A 19,367-nucleotide genomic window follows, 5' to 3' on the forward strand; every position below is an offset into this window, starting at 1 on the left:
CACTTCCAAGTTTTCTTTCCAAAATTTGATAATAGATTTCAAATATTCCTACACTCATACAATCAAATTTAGATATTCTATCTTGGAGGAGAAGGTTGGACACTGGAAGGGACAACCAAAAATCCCTAACACTCTATCCCTAAGCTGGCAGGAACGCATCATAAGGCCAACACTCCTCCATTTCCAGCTAAGAGGTGTGATTCAAATACCAAATGATCAATAATAAATTTCACAAACAATTACACTAAGATTACTCTTCACTCTTTCCTTTCCGTGTTTGGAGTTCCAGCCAAGAACACCTCTATTAATGATAAATAATAAATTTCACAAACAATTACACTAAGATTACTCTTCACTCTTTCCTTTCCCTATTTGGAGTTATAGCCAAGAACACCTCCAAATAGAGGTGTGGTTCATACGACAGTGTTTGGTGGTCAAACCAACAAATAATGGGATAAAATAATAACAATAAAACTCTAGTCACTGCTACTTCATACACTAAAGATAGTATAGAGTAAGCAGGGTCAGTCCACAGGAATACGAGACTACTTATTTAGCCACATTCTCACACATCATACAATCAATGTTAAAATAGGGTATTATGTTTGAACTTGAATTAAACTTCATAAATAAACAAGATTAATAACAAAATTCATTAAAAGAAATACATTTCCGATTCAGATTCCTATACACGTGTTGTGTTATAAGATGTAATATGACTATGATCCATGTTCAATCTGTGTTATAAGATGTAATATGACTATGATCCATGTTTAATCTAGGTTGGTAATTTAGATATTAATAAACTCTAATATCCATGTTGACAAAAGTATTCTATTCAAAACATGTTCTTTAAATAAAACTTCATTTAATTGATTCAATTCAAACAAGCTCTTGCATCAAATCATTAAATGACACTAAGATCTTGCAACAAAAGTTTGGGAATATGAACATCTAATCTTTGATTACACTAATTTTGATCTAATTACAACCAATTAAGTGCATGTTACTAGCATCAAATCATAAAACATATACGGATTTCATAATTTGATTAACTAGATTGATAAGAACCTTAATTCATTGATCAAGTGAAAAAGAGAACTAATCAAACATATAATTAAGATCAAATCAAAGATTACTAGATGATAAACATGAATTCAAGTGCAAATTACAATCTAACACCAAGCACTTAGAAATTTGGAATCGGAAAGGATAAAGAAATCAGCCACACATGTCTAAGTTAAACTACAAATTCAACAAGTTTGATCTTCAAATTAACTTACAAAAAAGCTAATTAAAGTGTTTCCAAGATGCTAAATGATGATATAATCTCCCAAAATCGTCCCCTTGAAGTTCCAAGGCGAAGTTGGGTCTGAATGTGCCATAAACCGTAGATAAATCGGAAGTTAGAGATTCAAATTACAATCAGATCACGTTACACGACCTATGTAACACATGCCTTGTTATTACACGGTCGTGTAATGATCCTGATGTGCTGAAAAGCTTCCAAAGCGCGGCCGCGTAACGTATGCCTTGCCAAAGCGTGGGCCGTGTAATGAACAATAAAATAGCCAATTTTCGATTTTCTTCATTTCTTCAATTTAGCTTCGAAAGTTCTGAAATTGCACCGAGAGCTTCCCTTGACCATCCTACGCATGCTCCAATCTTCAAATCACCCTGAAACATCCATAGAAAATGGTGAAATATCGAAAGATCCTCGATAATGTCCTTAAATGCAAAATGTATGAAAATCACACTAAATATGCAATGCAATGCTACAAATAAACATGAAATTAACCTATGAAAAGGTGCAACTTATGCACCTGACAAATCTCCCCAAGCTTGACCCTTTTTCTTGTCCTTAAGAAAACAAAACAAGAATTAACCTTGGAAAGATTGAATGCAAATGCGAATGTAGAAATGCAAACATAGAAATAAAAAGAAAGAATGCCTCAAGTTATTTATCCTAACAACAGAATCATGATTAAAAAGTTGTCAACCTATACCCCAAACACATACGAATGTACTGCATTCCAAATCAGGACAGTAGAAGGCTTGCAACACAAATATTTGCCAACCACTTGGTTTAAATGCATAGAACCATAGTATAAGGCATCTCCTAATAACTTTTACTGACAAGGCAGGTGCATCTTAATCTATAGGGTGTACTCACTAAAACACTCAACTCGTGTATGCACTCATTTCACAAGATGTGTGAACTCACTCCTATCAAAGAATCTGCACTCGTTATTTAAGGTGGAGGGAAATCGGGCGTCGGTAAGGTATATCCCATTCTTCTTAGTCTTCTCTTCATGCTCTTCAATAGCTTGCGGTTGCACAACCTTCATATCTTCTTACAAAATCCGTGTCAACTCTCGGCAATCCATAATACAAGATAAATCCATGACCATATAAAAAACGCAAAAGAAATATACAACAACAACTATACAAAATAAACAAAATAGAACCGTACAACATAATTGTTGGCTTCAAAATAAACTTCTGATGCTAAACAAGCCAACAAAATCAAACACAAACGAATTTCCTGTGAAAATATCATCATGAATAATTTGGAAAAGCTTGGTTCGGTTCTTTTTTTTTACTAGAAATCAGCACGAATATGTACAAAGACTCAAGTTAACTATTACAAAAGAAATAAAAAGAAATAAACACAAACTAAAAACTCTTAAACCTTTTTTTTTAACACAAAACTTGATAAATTGACTTTTGAAGAACTCTTTTATAAATGACAAACATTTATAAAGATTTGACTTTGAAATCCGCCATTTTGATGATCTCGTGGGTTTATTTTATTTTATTTTTATTTTATTTATTTATTTCTTTTTAACAATAAACTTATCATATTTATAACTAAAAAAAATGAAATTGATAAACAACTTTAACAACTATTCTTTAGAAAAATTGATTTTAACTTAAATGCATAAAGACAAATGTTGAAAAAGCTGCATAAATTATAATTTTTTTTTGTAAATTTTATTATTATTATTATTATTATTATTATTATTATTATTATTATTATTATTTTGGAACCAATCTTTTTGAACCAAGCGAAGATCATGTATAATCCAATCAAAAAGTCAATTAATCTAAACTAAATACTACAAAACAAAATAAAAATAAGCATATATACAAATGATTAACAAAATAAACTAAAAAATGAAACTAGACAACCAAATGAACTTTTGCGGCTCCTTATGCCTTACCGATTCACACAATAACGTACTCACAGGTATTTTAAAAACGCCCTACATTTGATTATCACCTGCTATGACCGAATTATTTAAGAGGAGCTGCTTGTCATAAAACACCTCAATGTACCGCCACTACGTGAATATCAAATAAATGTGTTCTCAATAGTTCTAAAGTTTCACAAATTAGTGACACCATATGTCTACGGGGTATAAGCAGACAAAACTTTAAACTTGACCGTGTATTGTGACAAAAAGTTAAAGGCATTCTAAAGATGAGAAGAAAGAGGAGAGAAAAATACATGAAATAATCCTAAAAACCTAAATGAAAAAGAAAAATATTTTTGTATTTTTATGTTTTGTAATAATTTTTATTTAATGCAATGAATAAATATGCAAAAATGAATGAATATGCAATTTTTTTAATGTATGTATCCCCCTCCCCAAGATTAAAAATATGCATCGTCCTCGATGCTTGGGAAGAGAATGAGACATATTATTGAGGAGGATCTTTAGGTGGGAATGGCGGAGGATATGGATGTGGAAATTGTGGATTGTACGGTGGAGGGTAGTGTCGATATTGAGGGTAATAAGGTGGTTGTGTGGGTTGACCACCTAAACAGAGTACCCTATGCATGTCGGTCACAAGGGAATCCACATGTTGGTTGCGTGCTTGTTGATTATCTCTAAAGATATAAAACTCTTCTCTAAACTCCACCATCTCAGTATTTATCTCACAAACACTATCATAAAGTTCAGAATAATCACGATGCAAACGCCTATTGTCTTCATGCAACCTACGAAATTCTTGCATATACATGTCATGATGGGGATGCATGACAGGCTCTTGCTGCACTGGAGCAGCAGCATTAGGAATGGGTTCATCCTCATCAGAATCAGGATCAGGCACGGGCATCGGAACACCTAAATTGGAGCTAAGGCACCAAACAGTGTTGTGTACGGGGTTGGACAATCGAAGAAGCTCATAATTTTGATGATCGATGTTGAGGTAATCACGGCTATCAACAGCCCAATAAATGGCCTCTGTTTCATAATCTATATGGAACAAATGCATGTTTTGAAAGATGTTTGTCGTGAGGCGAGTTTCTCCTTCAATGACATCGAGACCGGGTGGAAAGCGAACGGCTAGAGCTGGGTGTTTGAGGATGATTGTGATCATACCCCCACAAAGTAGTTTAGCACTGGTGCTGCGGGATATTTTCAACAATTTGAAAATATTCCAAAATCCAAAATCAGGAAGTTGATTAGGGTTATGGATCATACACCACATAAGCTCTAATTCTTTTTGGCCAGCCTTGCTTATCTCATTTTGTGGAAATACAATAGAGGCAAGGATGCGATGAGTGGCCTTCAGAAAAGGATGAATGATACTTGATGCTTTGGAATGCCAGTTGGAAAGTATCTCAATCCTGAAATTCTCCCCCAAAAAGCTTTAGCATCTTCTTGAAATGGAAAATTAAATATGTGAAATGGGCTGTAAGTGTTAGTAATTAGAGCACCAATGAGTTCACATAATTGATTTTTATGCAACTGATAATTACGGCTAAAAGCACGTAATGAGAGATACTCGGTTCGATGATTGAAGGAAACAGATGACAGAAATTCAAGAGTAGGTTGGACATACCCAACATCATGCAATGATAACAAACCTTCCCAACCAATATTTCTGAACAAAACACGGACTTTGTCATGAATATTGAGGGACTCAAGAGTGGGCATGTCCGCGAATTTTTGTGCTGCGCGCCCACGACTAAGAAAATTATGATAGCTAGCTTCTTGTTGAGAGTCTAAGAATGCCAATTCACCTGAATTTTGGCGTGGAGGGTTTGGGACACGTTGACTAACACTAGAATCAACGACTCTAGAACGCTTGGAATTACCCTTTTTACCACCCCCATAAGATAAACGAAATTTAGACACAAAAATTTGACTTTTAAGCACAATGCACAACCACTTCAAATGACTAACACACAATTAACACTCAATTCAACAGTTTAAGCACAAATATTGAAGCTTTTTGACTAACAATGCAAAGTCAAAGAATTGGAAAGAGAATACCGATTTGGAGCTTGAAACACGAATTTGTTGCTTGAAATCACTTGTAAACTGTTCCATAATGCTTCCCTAAGCTTATTCTTTCTTGCTTAATTCCATGGAAAAATCGAAGACTTGATGTATTTTTGTGGTTATCGGTCGTGTGCAGTGAGGGGAAACAAGAGAAGAAGTTGCGACTGGAATGAAGAAAATAAGGAGCTGGGATTCTAAAAAAATCTCGTTTTTTTACATACAGATCCTGTTACACGACCCGTGTAATGGCAAGGGTATCGTTACACGGCCATGTAACGCCATAGTTTCGGATCCCAATCTTCATTACACGACCGTGTTTTGCAAAGGCATGCATTACATGGCCCGTGTAATGTTTTGAGAAGGACACAAAATTTTTTCTGGATTTCGCATCCGCTCACTTCCAATCCTCATAAAAAGTATTTTTAGACCCCCCCCCTAATTATTCTAAGAACCTTGGAAGACAAAAACTTGAAAGAAAATGTCCAAACGAAAATTTTACAAAAATGACCAAAATACCCCCGAGTTGCCTCTCGGGTAGTTGCCCTTGTTTAAAGTCGGTAGCTCGACATGGACCCCAATCATTTGTCAATCTTGGTACTTTGGATCCGCTACTTCTTCCACTTCTTCGTTTTTGACTTCAAATCCTTCATAATAAGGCTTTAAACGATGACCATTCACCCTAAAGATCTTCTCGGTTTTCTCACTTGTGATTTCTATTGCACCATGCTAAAAAACATAAGTGACAACAAATGGTCCCACCCAAAGGGAACTTAATTTACTAGGAATTAATTTAAATGAGAGTGGTAAAGTAATACCTTTTGACATTTTTCAATTACCTTGTGTGATATCATCTTGTCATGGTATGCTGTCGTCTTTTCCTTGTAAAGAACTTCATTTTCATATGCTTCATTGCAGATCTCCTCAAGCTCTTGAATGTCAAGCTTCCTCTTCTTTCCCGATTCATTTAAATCCATATTGAATTCCTTGACTGCACAATAGGCTCTATGCTCCAACTCAACGGGTAATCGACATGGCTTCCCAAAAACAATACGGTATGGAGACATCCCAATTGGAGTTTTGAATGTTGTGCGATATGCCCACAAGGCATCATCAAGACGAGTAATCCAATCTTTCCTTGTTCTATTGACAGTTTTCTCCAAAATACCCTTGATTTGTCGATTGCTCACTTCTGCTTGTTCGTTTGATTGTCGATGATATGCTGCGGAAACTTTATGAGTAACACCATACTTCTTCAAAACACTTCCAAGCATACGATTGCAAAAATGTGAACCACGATCACTGATTAAGGCTTTTGGAACACCAAATCTGTGACAACCCGAATTTTTTTTTATTTTAAAGCCCAGTCAATCAACTCAAATGAGTGTCAAACTCATTAGTAATGAGTTCTAGCCTTGTGAAAGGTCTTTCTGAGGAGTTTTAGCATAGTACACTTAAGGAATAAGTGTTGGATTTTATCTGCTAAGGCCACAGTACAAGATTCAAACCCTAAACTCCATCCTATGGAGTTTACGACCATAAACATGGAGTTTACAGCCGTAAACTCATGTGGGCCGTAAACTGCTCCATATAAGTCCATTTCCTTCACTTTTCTTCATTCTTTCACTTTCCCCTCAAGAACACATGAGTTTTCTCTCAAGTATCATCCCGATCTTCATACTTGATCTTCAAAAATCGTAAGTGTTCTTTCTCTAGTTTGTTGATAATCCTTCTTAACTAGCTTCATCCTCATGATTCATCCATGGAAATCATGTTTTCTTAGATCTTCAAGTTTCACCAAGAACACCAAGAACACACACTAGTGTTCTTGGCCAATATCAACCATTTCAAGCTTCTAGATCGTAAGTATACTTCCATATACTTCATATCTAGTTAGTATCCATGCTTAGAGACTTGAAAACATCAAGACCACAAGATCAAAAGGAGTTTACGGCCGTAAACTCCTAAGACCGTAAACCCCTTTTTGATGGCCATTAGGGCCATAAACCCTATAGGATGCAAGGCAAGTGACCCAGAACCCTTCCTTGATGTTTGAAGGACCTTAAACTTCACTCAAGATCTTAATGACCATGATTTTACGGCCGTAAACCCCTTTGGACCGTACACTCATCAAAAGCCTCATTTGAGGTGGTCTTCTTCGTACAAGTGTAGAGCAAAAGTCCTTAAAGTTCCCTAGCATTCAAACCAACACTTTAGCATGTTTGACCATGAGTTTACGGCCGTAAACTCCCTTGGGCCGTAAACTCATGACCGTAAACACATGTTGGTGCCATTTCACTTTCCTTTGATGAATCACATGTGATTCCAACACTTGATCAAGGTGTTTCCTAGTCTCGTAAGGTGTTTCCTTTCATATAGTTGTTTATAAACACTATATTCATGTCAATATGTGTCCTTATATGTCATTTAGGACCTATTGTGTCTCGGGACTTCATTCGTGGAACTTCTCATCCTTACACGCATACCCGTTTGAATCACCCACATCAGGTGAGTTCATACCCCGAAATGAATCTTTTAACTGTTTTAAGGGGGGGAATACAAGTTGAACATAATGATAATTGTGTAAATGTTTGTTATAAACATCTTTCAAAATGTTACTTATGTCATTTATAAGTCGTCAAAACATTTCAAAACTCTTTTAAAGTTATGTTACTTTCTAGTTATACAAAACTTTGTTTTTAAAGTACAAACATAACTTATTAGATAAACGAGTCTTTCCAGTAACAGTCCAAGTAGAACATTAGTAAGTTATAAAAGGTATAGTTTAGGAGAATGCTATTCATTACTTCTAGTACAATGAAGCACACAAAGAGTCAATACCATACATAACAGATAGTGAAGAGAATCAAACAATACCATACAGAGAGAACACACAATTACAAGAAACAAACAGAACGTACAATATACAGTACAAAACAAACAAGTTAGGTTGCTATAGCATGAGAACACATACAGGATCTAATTATACCAATGAATCACTAACTCATTGTTTTAAACAAAAGGTGATAGTTATATTGGGTATACATGATCATATACTATAATGTGAATTACACGGCTTGCAAGAATTTGCAGAGGTCGCGTTTAGTACCCTTAATCTCTTGACAGGGAGAGCGTATAGTAGGGGTTCTAGCCTTCACATTATAACCGTAATAAAACGAATATGTTTTTAGGTTATTAATACATCCGCATGTCATTATAAACGACAACTGTGTACTTACATTTCCCTTTTTCTTTCATAAAGTGACATTACCACTTGAAAGTCCAACCCAAACTATTTTCGAGTCAAGATAGTTATAAATTAGGGAAAATATACATTCTTACAAACGACAAACGGAACAGTCGAGTCTAGCACATAACAAAAGATGCCTTGGTAGAAGGATACGATTAAAAGAAAGGACCATAATGCTAGTTTTATGATTCCTTAATGTATACATCACAGGTTATATATATACCAATAGGGTCCGACAGGTAATAGGATGTGTGCTCTCCGCTTCATTTCCTGTTCCTTGTTTGGTTGTGGGCTTGGAACGAATTCACCCAATCTATTTTCTACCCGATTCTATATATATGTATGCTTAGTATACATTAAGTCATCATAAGGGTACCAGGTATGGGTCAGGTTATAGGACACAGAGTCAAAGCACAGTTTTTCTAGTACAAAACGTACTTTCCAAAAATCAGTACTTTTGGTATATAAAACTAGAAACTTCCCAGTAAAGGGTTTAATCCATTTTATTAAACCAGTACAATTTAAAAGACCTTAGGTGAGTAACTCTATAATACCTTAGATTATACACCATGTTTATATATATAACTAATACCCAATAGGTAGTTGGATGTGTGCTTTCCGCCTTACTTCCTGTTCCTCGTTTGGTTGTGGAATTAGGGCATATTCGCTCAATTAACTTTCTATCCGATATTAGATTATATATAACAGTATAAACTAAGCTATTATAAAAGTAGTCACTGTGGTCACTATTTTACTATAAGAAATAAGGGTTTTCTTAAAGAACTTCTTCATTAGATATAAAGGAAACATTACAATTAACTCCATGAGTAACAAGTGATTACACCAGGGTTGTATATGACGATGATCTAACAACCAATGGAATGTGTGCTATCCTCCTTAATTCCTGTTCCTTGTTTGGTTGTGAGCTTAGGGCAGATGCGCACAATCGATTGTTTGTTTACTCTGAGTCTTGTATAACTTGTACCCACTTAGTACCCATAGAAAGGGTTGTAGTGTCATTTTACTTAAACTTCCATCAAAGTAGGAAATATATGATTTTCTAGAGGAACAGGCAAACTTTTCCAAAACAGAACTTACAACTTACAACATCTTACAACTACATGTTACAACTACATTTTCAACACCATTTTACATCTACATTTTCAACAACACTTTACAACTTACTTACATCACTAAACTCTTATGAACTCACCAGCTTAATTGCTGATCAACTCTTTCAAATAACTTGTATTCTCAGGAGACTATTATACAGGTGCTCGTGCTGGGGATTCAGAAGATGAAGCATTATAGCTTCAAGTCTTGTTTTGTTATTTGTGTATGAATTCTATGTTTTGTGAACACACACATTGTAAACACTTTCTTTTGAAATGAAATGGTTGTTCATTACTTGCTTACCATATACATATCTCGTGATACTAAACATGACGTCCTCCACCCCCGAACGATTCCGCCGTTCCGGTTTTGGCATGTGACAGATTGGTATCAGAGCATTGTTTATAGTGAACTAAGTATATCAACCGATAAAAGATATACAACTATAAATACAATGGGGCTTAAGTGCTCTGGATAATGATATATTTTTAGAATGTAACTATAGGTTATAAAAATATACCTACTTGCTTATACATGTACATAATAGAACTAGTGTCACGAGGAGAACAGAACTAAAGTATTTCAAGGTTGGGCACTGTCGTCAACCTGAACAGTTATATAATCATAGCTAGGATCAATATAGCCTGATCAACTATATTCATTCGAGATGTGACCGACATGTGTTTGGGAATGATGTGGTGTTGCAACAGTGTTAAAACTTACCTGAACACCAGTCAAGAGAACACCGGAACAAGTACATTCAGAGTTAGAATACTATAGGAGTATTTTTAGTCCATATAAATAACTTATGTGAGAACTTAAAAGACCCTTACGGATAGGTCTATAATCTTGCAACGTATTTTCCTAAAGTTTTATATATAATCAAGATCTTATAGACTTAGAATCTGTGGTCTACGCTTCGCTATCCATTCCTCTTAAGGGTGTAGTTTTGGAGTAGGATCACTTATTCGAAGGTCTATTTAATCTTCAATTATATACAAACTAGTGTACCTTGTACAATTATAGGAGGACTCCGTAAGGATCACCCCATAAAGTTACCTTAAAACTCATAGATTCTTTAGTCACTTTCATTCTCGCACGACAAGCCCAGATAGATGTAACCACTTCCTCATAGTAGACAACAGAAGAGTCCAGGAGGAACAAGAACAAGTTCACGAGAAGTTTGCAAACAGGGATCAGCCGAAGTAACCAAAACGTCTTACACGTCACACTAATAAATAATAATCTGGCTAATTTAATGAGCGAGTGGAAACACTGCTCACATTATATATTGAGATATTTTCAAACATGCAGCTGGTAACAGTTATTCAGGAAACAGATATTCATTCGAGGATAGTTATTTCAAATTCATAGAGTTTATTAGGTATAGACTCATTTACGAATTGTTTCTAGAACCCTATGGAAGTCAGGACCCGATACACCCAGAACTAGGATAACCTTGTCTTTTCAGCTTTCGGCTTGTGTCCATTGCTTTAGACTTATTCTGTGTCATCTTTGTATTCTTTTAGCAAAGATGCCTCCTCGCAGATCTAACAGACGCACTACTCCGATAACTTCAACGCCGCCTCCTTCGCAAATAGATATGGCAGCTATAAACGCTGCAGTGGCCACGGCTGTGGCAACAGCCATGGCTCAATATCACTCCATTAGTACCAATCGAGGTGGAACGCCTACTGATTCTAATCGAGGTGAGGTCCTCGTGCGCTTGAGAGAGTTCTCCTACAAGGACTTCACCAAATGCCAGCCATTGTCCTTTAATGGGACTGAGGGAGTCATTGCCCTCATGCAATGGTTCGAGAAAACAGAGTCGATCTTCGAAATCTGTTTATGCCCAGAAGGAAGCAAAGTGAAGTTTGCTGCCTGCACCTTCTCTGGCAAGGCCCTAACATGGTGGAACAGCCATGTTAAATCACTGACTCTATCAGTGGCTAACTCATTAGGTTGGGAAAACCTGAAGGAGTTAATGCGGGAGGAATACTGCCCGTTAGGCTAATTCAAAAGCTGGAACAAGAGCTGTGGGATCTCACTATGGTCGGCTCTGACATAGTGACCTACACCGACCGGTTCAGCGAGCTAGCAGCTTTATGCCCCGGGATGATTACCTCGGAGAGCAAGAAGATAGAAAGATACATTTGGGGTCTGACTGCTCCGACCCAAGGAAATGTGTTGTCTTCTAACCCAGCCACGTTCGATAGTGCTAAACGCCTGGCTCAGCGACTCATCGACCATGGAGTCCGCCATGGTGTAAAAGTCCCTATTCCCGAGCCATCGAGGGAAGAGGACTGTAATCAGAAGTCGGGGAACAAGAGAAAGAAGAAACGAACATAACAAGACATCCCGCAAGAGCAACGAGCGAGTACTATGTACGCCGTTACGACGCCTACTGCTTCAGCACCTGTCGGTCGATATGCTGGAAACCTCCCGAAGTGTGGAAAGTGAAACTTTCACCACACCGGAGTATGCCGGGAAATGCAATGTCTGAACTGCCACAGAAAGGGACACACAGTCCGTTTCTGCAAGGCACCGACTCAACCGATCTCCTAAGTCCTCGGAGCTGAAGAAAACCAAGCATGCTATGGCTGTGGTGAAGCTGGACATTTTCAGAGGGACTGCCCGATAAAAAGGAACTCAGGTGCGGACGAATGCATTCTGTTGATCACCACAGGAGAATCTACCCCGGAGTCGTCGACGAGTAGCGGTACGTTTTCGAAATAGTAATTACTTTTAAAAATTAATTTATATTCATATAAGATTAAAATTTGGGGATAACACTTAAAAGTAACTATAACAACTCACATGTTGAATTAGGTCACAATATTCAAGAGAACTAAAAAGATCCGTTTAGAGAAGCTATTATGGCTTACCATATACATCAGGGTTGTGCACAACTAAGATGTTGCAGACTTAGAGTGAGTGACTCCGCTTAAGTCCCCATTCCTTAATTGGTTGAGGATTTGAGGCAGAGTTACTCAGTCGACTGCCTGGTTCATCTTAAATATTCATAACTTGTATATGGCAGGCGATTGTAGTGGTACCAAAGAGGATTATGATATAAAGTATCCCCACCAGTTAGTAGAGCACTTTTGTTTGTATGTATTCGCACATAGCGGTACAATACGTAGGAGTGTTAACATCAAAGAGAAATCAGGAAACACGGGAACATTTACAAAGAGTACATTGTCGAACATACTAGGAGTACAATATCGAGCATACCAGGGATACATCGTCGTATATCATATGTTTCTTTCATTTGACCAAAACTTTGTTCAGTAAAGAGTCCGTTGCTTTCATTCGTCATGAGTTGGCGTGGTCCTCACCGTACTGAGTTCATATGTTTCTATCGCCTCGATCGGCAAGTTCTCGAAACTTTCGTCATTCGTATCGAAAGTCCGACCTAAACCTCGATTTTATCTTTCGTATTCTAAACCCCAAAGTACTCGTGCGAAGAGTACTTTGTCCTCCGGAGCCTTATCGACAGATATCCGCAGACCGTCACAAAATACCGCTCGTCCAGCAGACCAAGTTCGAGCACAGAGGCTAAGGACTAATACAGCCCACCTATTACTATTCAGTGTATACGCGAGGGTGGTATATGATTATGATTACGCAGATTTAGTATGTGTGTTTCCGCCCTATCTCCTATTCCTTGTTTGGTTGTGGACCTGGGGCAGAGTCGCACATCCGACCGTCTTACTAACCCTAATTATATACGACTTGTATACACGAGGTAATGATAGATGGACCAAGTATGAATCCTATCATGAACAGAAGGGCAAAGTTGCCAAGTCTACGAGTAGGTATTCTGCCAATCAGAAGAGCGCAACCCCAGTAGTAATGCTAAGAAAGCTAATTTCGGGACGAAATTCCATCTAACGGGGGGATGATGTGACAACCCGGAAATTTTTTTTTATTTTAAAGCCCAGTCAATCAACTCAAATGAGTGTCAAACTCATTAGTAATGAGTTCTAGCCTTGTGAAAGGTCTTTTTGAGGAGTTTTAGCATAGTACACTTAAGGAATAAGTGTTGGATTTTATCTGCTAAGGCCACAGTACAAGATTCAAACCCTAAACTCCATCCTATGGAGTTTACGACCGTAAACATGTAGTTTACGGCCGTAAACTCAAGTGGGCCGTAAACTGCTCCATATAAGTCTATTTCCTTCACTTTTCTTCATTCTTTCACTTTCCCCTCAAGAACACATGAGTTTTCTCTCAAGTATTATCCCGATCTTCATACTTGATCTTCAAAAATCGTAAGTGTTCTTTCTCTAGTTTGTTGATAATCCTTCTTAACTAGCTTCATCCTCATGATTCATCCATGGAAATCATGTTTTCTTAGATCTTCAAGTTTCACCAAGAACACCAAGAACACACACTAGTGTTCTTGGCCAATATCAACCATTTCAAGCTTCTAGATCGTAAGTACACTTCCCTATACTTCATATCTAGTTAGTCTCCATGCTTAGAGACTTGAAACCATCAAGAACACAATATCAAAAGGAGTTTACGGCCGTAAACTCCCAAGACCGTAAACCCCTTTTTGTTGGCCATTAGGGCCATAAACCCTACAGGATGCAAGGCAAGTGACCCAGAACCCTTCCTTGATGTTTGAAGGACCTTAAACTTCACTCAATATCTTAATGACCATGAGTTTACGGCCGTAAACCCCTTTGGACCGTAAACTCATCAAAAGCCTCATTTGAGGTGGTCTTCTTCATACAAGTGTAGACCAAAAGTCCTTGAAGTTCCCTAGCATTCAAACCAACACTTTAGCGTGTTTGACCATGAGTTTACGGCCGTAAACTCCCTTGGGCCGTAAACTCATGACCGTAAACACATGTTGGTGCCATTTCACTTTCCTTTGATGAATCACATGTGATTCCAACACTTGATCAAGGTGTTTCCTAGTCCCGGAAGGTGTTTCCTTTCATATAGTTGTTTATAAACACTATATTCATGTCAATATGTGTCCTTATATGTCATTTAGGACCTATTGTGTCTTGGGACTTCATTCGTGGAACTTCTCATCCTTACACGCATAACTGTTTGAATCGCCCACATCAGGTGAGTTTATACCCCGAAATGAATCTTTTATTTGTTTTAAGGGGGGGAATACAAGTTGAACACAATGATAATTGTGTAAATGTTTGTTATAAACATCTTTCAAAATGTTACTTATGTCATTTATGTTGGATTAATGTCTAAGTCCATAACTATATTTGGTATGTATTTTACCCGACCCGGCATGGTCCATTTGGGTTGCACTTCACCGGCATAATTTATATGGATAGTCTTTTTAGAATAGTATATTTATGATTTATATTAATATATTATAAGTTCTAATATATTAATATATAATCATATTATTTAATTAGTATTGATCAAGAATTAATTTATAATTAATTAAGTGATCAAAAGGAACTAATTAAATATGGACTCTTAGATAGATATGTGTAGTGGGCCAAGTTCATTTAGGCTGGGCTAAGTCTTCATGGATAGTCCATGGAGCTTTAACCCATGGATCCTAGGAAATGAAAGGTCATGGGTATTAGGGTTTAACCCTAATCCTCCACACTATATAAAGGGTCTTATGGTTCATGAAATGAGGCTAGTGGCTAGTGTGGATACACTAAAGAGGGCAATAACCAATTTCATAAGTGTGAGCCAAGTATCCATATTCTCTAAAGTCTTCCAAGGTGTTTTGGTGATTTGTGATTCCACTTGAGGCTTCCACACTATTGGGGCTAAGCTCTTAAAGTTCAAGTCTTCAAGCTTCATTAAAAGGTATGTATTCTAACTTGTTATATTACCCAAGTATCAAGGATTGTATGCTAGATAGGGTAATACCTTGGAATATTCATATTTGCATGTATAATAGAGAAAACATAGATCCCAGGTATTTAGGGTTGCATGTACACTTAGGAGTGTTAGAATGCTCAAAACCCAACAGTGGTATCAGAGCCATGGGTTGTTTTCTGTTATATTGATGCAAATGTTTTATTTTCAAAGTTGAAAAAAAGGAAAAAAAAACATGACGTTTGTCAAATTTTAAGATAATTACTTGTTTTTGTGAAAAACTAATTATTTGTAAAATTTGAATCATTTGCTATATGAGTTGAATTAGGTCAAATTTAGTAAAAGATAAAATGATATGATTATTTTATTAGTTTTAAAAGTTTGATCTAAAGAGTTTTTTGAAACCTCCATAAGTTATGGATATGAAAAGATTTTAAAAAAAATTTGATTCAAAATTTTTTATGGAGTTACAAAACTTGGTCTTAATGTTTTAAAGAATTCCATAACTTGTTCTTAAGTTATGGAACATGAAAAGTTTCATCATAAAACAAAACATTAAACTCCATAAGTTATGGAATCCAAAAGTTATTTTTTTTTGTGTTTCCTTGATTTATGAGTTAGTTTAGATTAATGAAAAAAAATTTGTGTTTTAGTTGTTTTTCAATCCTAATTAATCTAGAGGTAGTTCATAAAATGTGTTTTTGTAACTTGTCCTCAAGTTACATAAAAGGTCACATTTATGAATCTTAAAACTCATAAAAGTGTCATAGGTTACATAAAAAAAATGAAGAGTCTTTTTCATTTAATAGTATTATGACTCCATAACTTGTCCTCAAGTTATGGATGTTTAAGAGTCACTTCTTTAAAAGTGTTATTAAAGAATAAGAGGCTACATAAAAAATGAAGAGTCTTCATTTTAATAAACCATTAAACTCATAAGTTATGAAATGAAAATTTTTTAATAGTTTCAAAAACTTGCCCTCAAGTTTTGGAATTTGTAAAGTTTTCCCATGAATACTTTAATTCCAAGTTAAGCCCTTAGAATTTTAAAATTTAAAATTCAACCCTTATACTTTATAATATTATAAGTTAATAATATTTATATATATGTATAAGAGCAAGTCGTCTTACCATTAGTAGGCCTCATTCACGAAGCCGGTCTATAAGGGGGTATAAGGTTACTGCCTATAAAATGGCAGTTTAATGGGTGTCCACTCTCACCCACCGCTTCCTTGACCGGTGGAGGGTCGTTAGCCGAACGGGTAGGACAAGGACTATAATTCTCCCTTCATTAAAATTATTAATGATAAATACTAAGTAACTAAACTCTTAATAATACCCAATCTTAGTTACTTAGGAAAGTGTGAATTTGGTGCTAACCCATGAAATTACACTTTGCACTTTGCTTAAGTCAGTTAGTGGAGCGTGTGTGGTTAACCGGCACACTAGCTAGATTTAACAAGGTAGGCAAAGGGTAACTTAATGTTTATCATAGTATCGGTGGATCGTGTGTGGTTAACCGGCACATCGATTGAGGGGTAAATATTAAGGGTACAAGTATATTTGCATGGTTATTCACACCTTGTTTTGTGATCCTCGGCATCCCAGTCACAAAACCTGAAGGGCACACTCGAGATTGAAACATGCCTTTGAAAAGTTCAATGAATCTCAAAAGAATCTAGGAGTTTCAAAACCAATTAAAACCTAATAATACATTTCGTTTATCTTGGTGGAAATTGGTGAATCGTCATTCACCTACGTTCAAATATTTTATAGCTTGGATTACGGCATCCCTCTTCCAAGTTATAAAATAGTTTGCTGGGTCCTAGCCTTAATATTTCATATTGGGTGTTATATTAAGGACTTTAGATCAACTATCTTGAATATCTCCCAAAAAGATGTCTGGTTCAGACATCTATGATCCTCCCAAATCTCTTGGAACTTCACTTCCTCCACATCCTCCAATTATTCTCCCTAACCCACAAGTTCAAGGTCACTCAAGCCCTATTGGCAAGCAAGGTCTATGTGTGATCGCATCTTGGAGATGAAGTCACATATTGACAAGACGGGAGAGTTGGGTGTCAAACTCTTGAGAAAGTTGGTGGTTCAATCACTTTCTAAGTCACATAGTGAATTCCTTTGGGACTACTATGAAACAGACTATGACATGACCCTTAATGATCTTATCTATTTGCTTGGTGCTGCTGAATCAGCAATAATTTGGAGCACTGGGAGAGCAAATTTGCTTAGTAGATCAACTTCCCAAACTACCATGGACATTGACAATGGTAACATTGGATATCTAGAAAAGCCTTCTCTTCCCAAGGAAAGGGATTGAACATAGTCAACTAGGTTGACCAAACGGTAAAGAGAAAGGCTAAGTCTGCGATAGTCCCATGTACCATTCCCAAAGAGTCCCTATGTTTCTCTTTCCAAAGGAAGGGGCATTGATTGCAAAGCAGCCTATTTACCTGAAAGATCATAAGGTTGATCAAGTCAAGAAGATTGACTCTACTTCAGGTAAAGTCCACTATCTAACTTTGTTAAGTTTCTATTCTGAGATTCTTGTTACATGATGTGACTGGGTCACATGTTGATGTTTTAAGAATCAAAGAAAAGTGAAGAAACTTAAAGGAAGTATATGCTGATTCTGATCACGAAGATGGATCTCGATCGCATGGTGCTGTGATCAAAATTTTGAGCTGTTGCTTAGGAGTTGTGATATATTGCTTAGGAATAGATAACAACAAAGTTTTTCATGTGCTTTTGCACTGTAAGGATAGTTTTTCTGCAAAGTTTTTAAAATAAAAGAAAAAAAATTGATTTTATTTATTTTAAAATATCCTTACAATGGCATTTGTGAAAAGGAAAAAAATTATTGCTTATATGATTCCATTAATAGCAAGAGTGGAAATATGAATTTGATTCTTTCATTTGTGGTAGTGTCTAAATTTTCCAAATAAGGAAAGATTCTCATCACCCAAGTTTCAGTTGGATAGAAACTTGGAATCATGCAAGTTGTATTGTATGATGAATGAGAACTTTCAAGCATTGGAAAATTAAGACTAATTACTTGTTCACATGGATGTGTGAGTCAAGTAAAGGACTAAGGGATCGAGTACACATTCTTGTGCACTGATCAAGCCCACCACAAATGTAACTTGAGTGACACATCTTAAAGAAGGTTTATTAACACTAGTGAAATGTAAGAGTAAAAGGTTTTCTACTCTTGTACATTTGAATTTGGTAAGTTGTGATGTTTTGGATAAAACAGAGACCAACTTAGGCCAATTGTGTTAAGTGTTTGTCTTGATTAGAATCCACACTATCTCTTGAATATTTGGCAAGAAAGTCTTATAGGTCAAGGAGACAGTGGGAGTCTAAAAGATACTGAAAGGGTTTCAAGAAGTAATCAAGAATAAAACTTGTATTTCATCACTAGCACACAACTAGAGGTTTATAACCTATCGTGTTGACATTTCTGTGCCCATTCCAGTTAAGTTGGCTATATATATTTGAGTTCTACATGTTCTCAATTGTTTGCATAACTACTTGGAAGCAATGGCAGGCCCTTGTGCTGCCAGGTGGCAAGAGGTTAAGATTGCACAAGTTCAATCCATATGAGTTGGGATTTGTCACTAACCTAGTCTTGTGATTATGGTTTGACAAATTCACATGGATAAGAACACATACACCATAAAATCTAAGTGTCATAAGGTTTCTCTCCAATTCATGAAAATGATGGTGAGGAAATTCTTTCACTAAGTAGATTTTAAGTAGATAGCAATTGTGATATTTATGAAAATGATGGTGAGGAAATTCTTTCACTAAGTAGATAGCAATTGTGATATTTGCAGTTCTCAAAGTCGTTAGTGGAGCGTGCGTGGTTAACC

The sequence above is a fragment of the Lactuca virosa genome, chromosome 7 (genome assembly GCF_052849685.1).
Source record: "Lactuca virosa cultivar CGN04683 chromosome 7, Lactuca_virosa_CGN04683_v6, whole genome shotgun sequence".
NCBI lineage: Eukaryota > Viridiplantae > Streptophyta > Magnoliopsida > Asterales > Asteraceae > Lactuca > Lactuca virosa.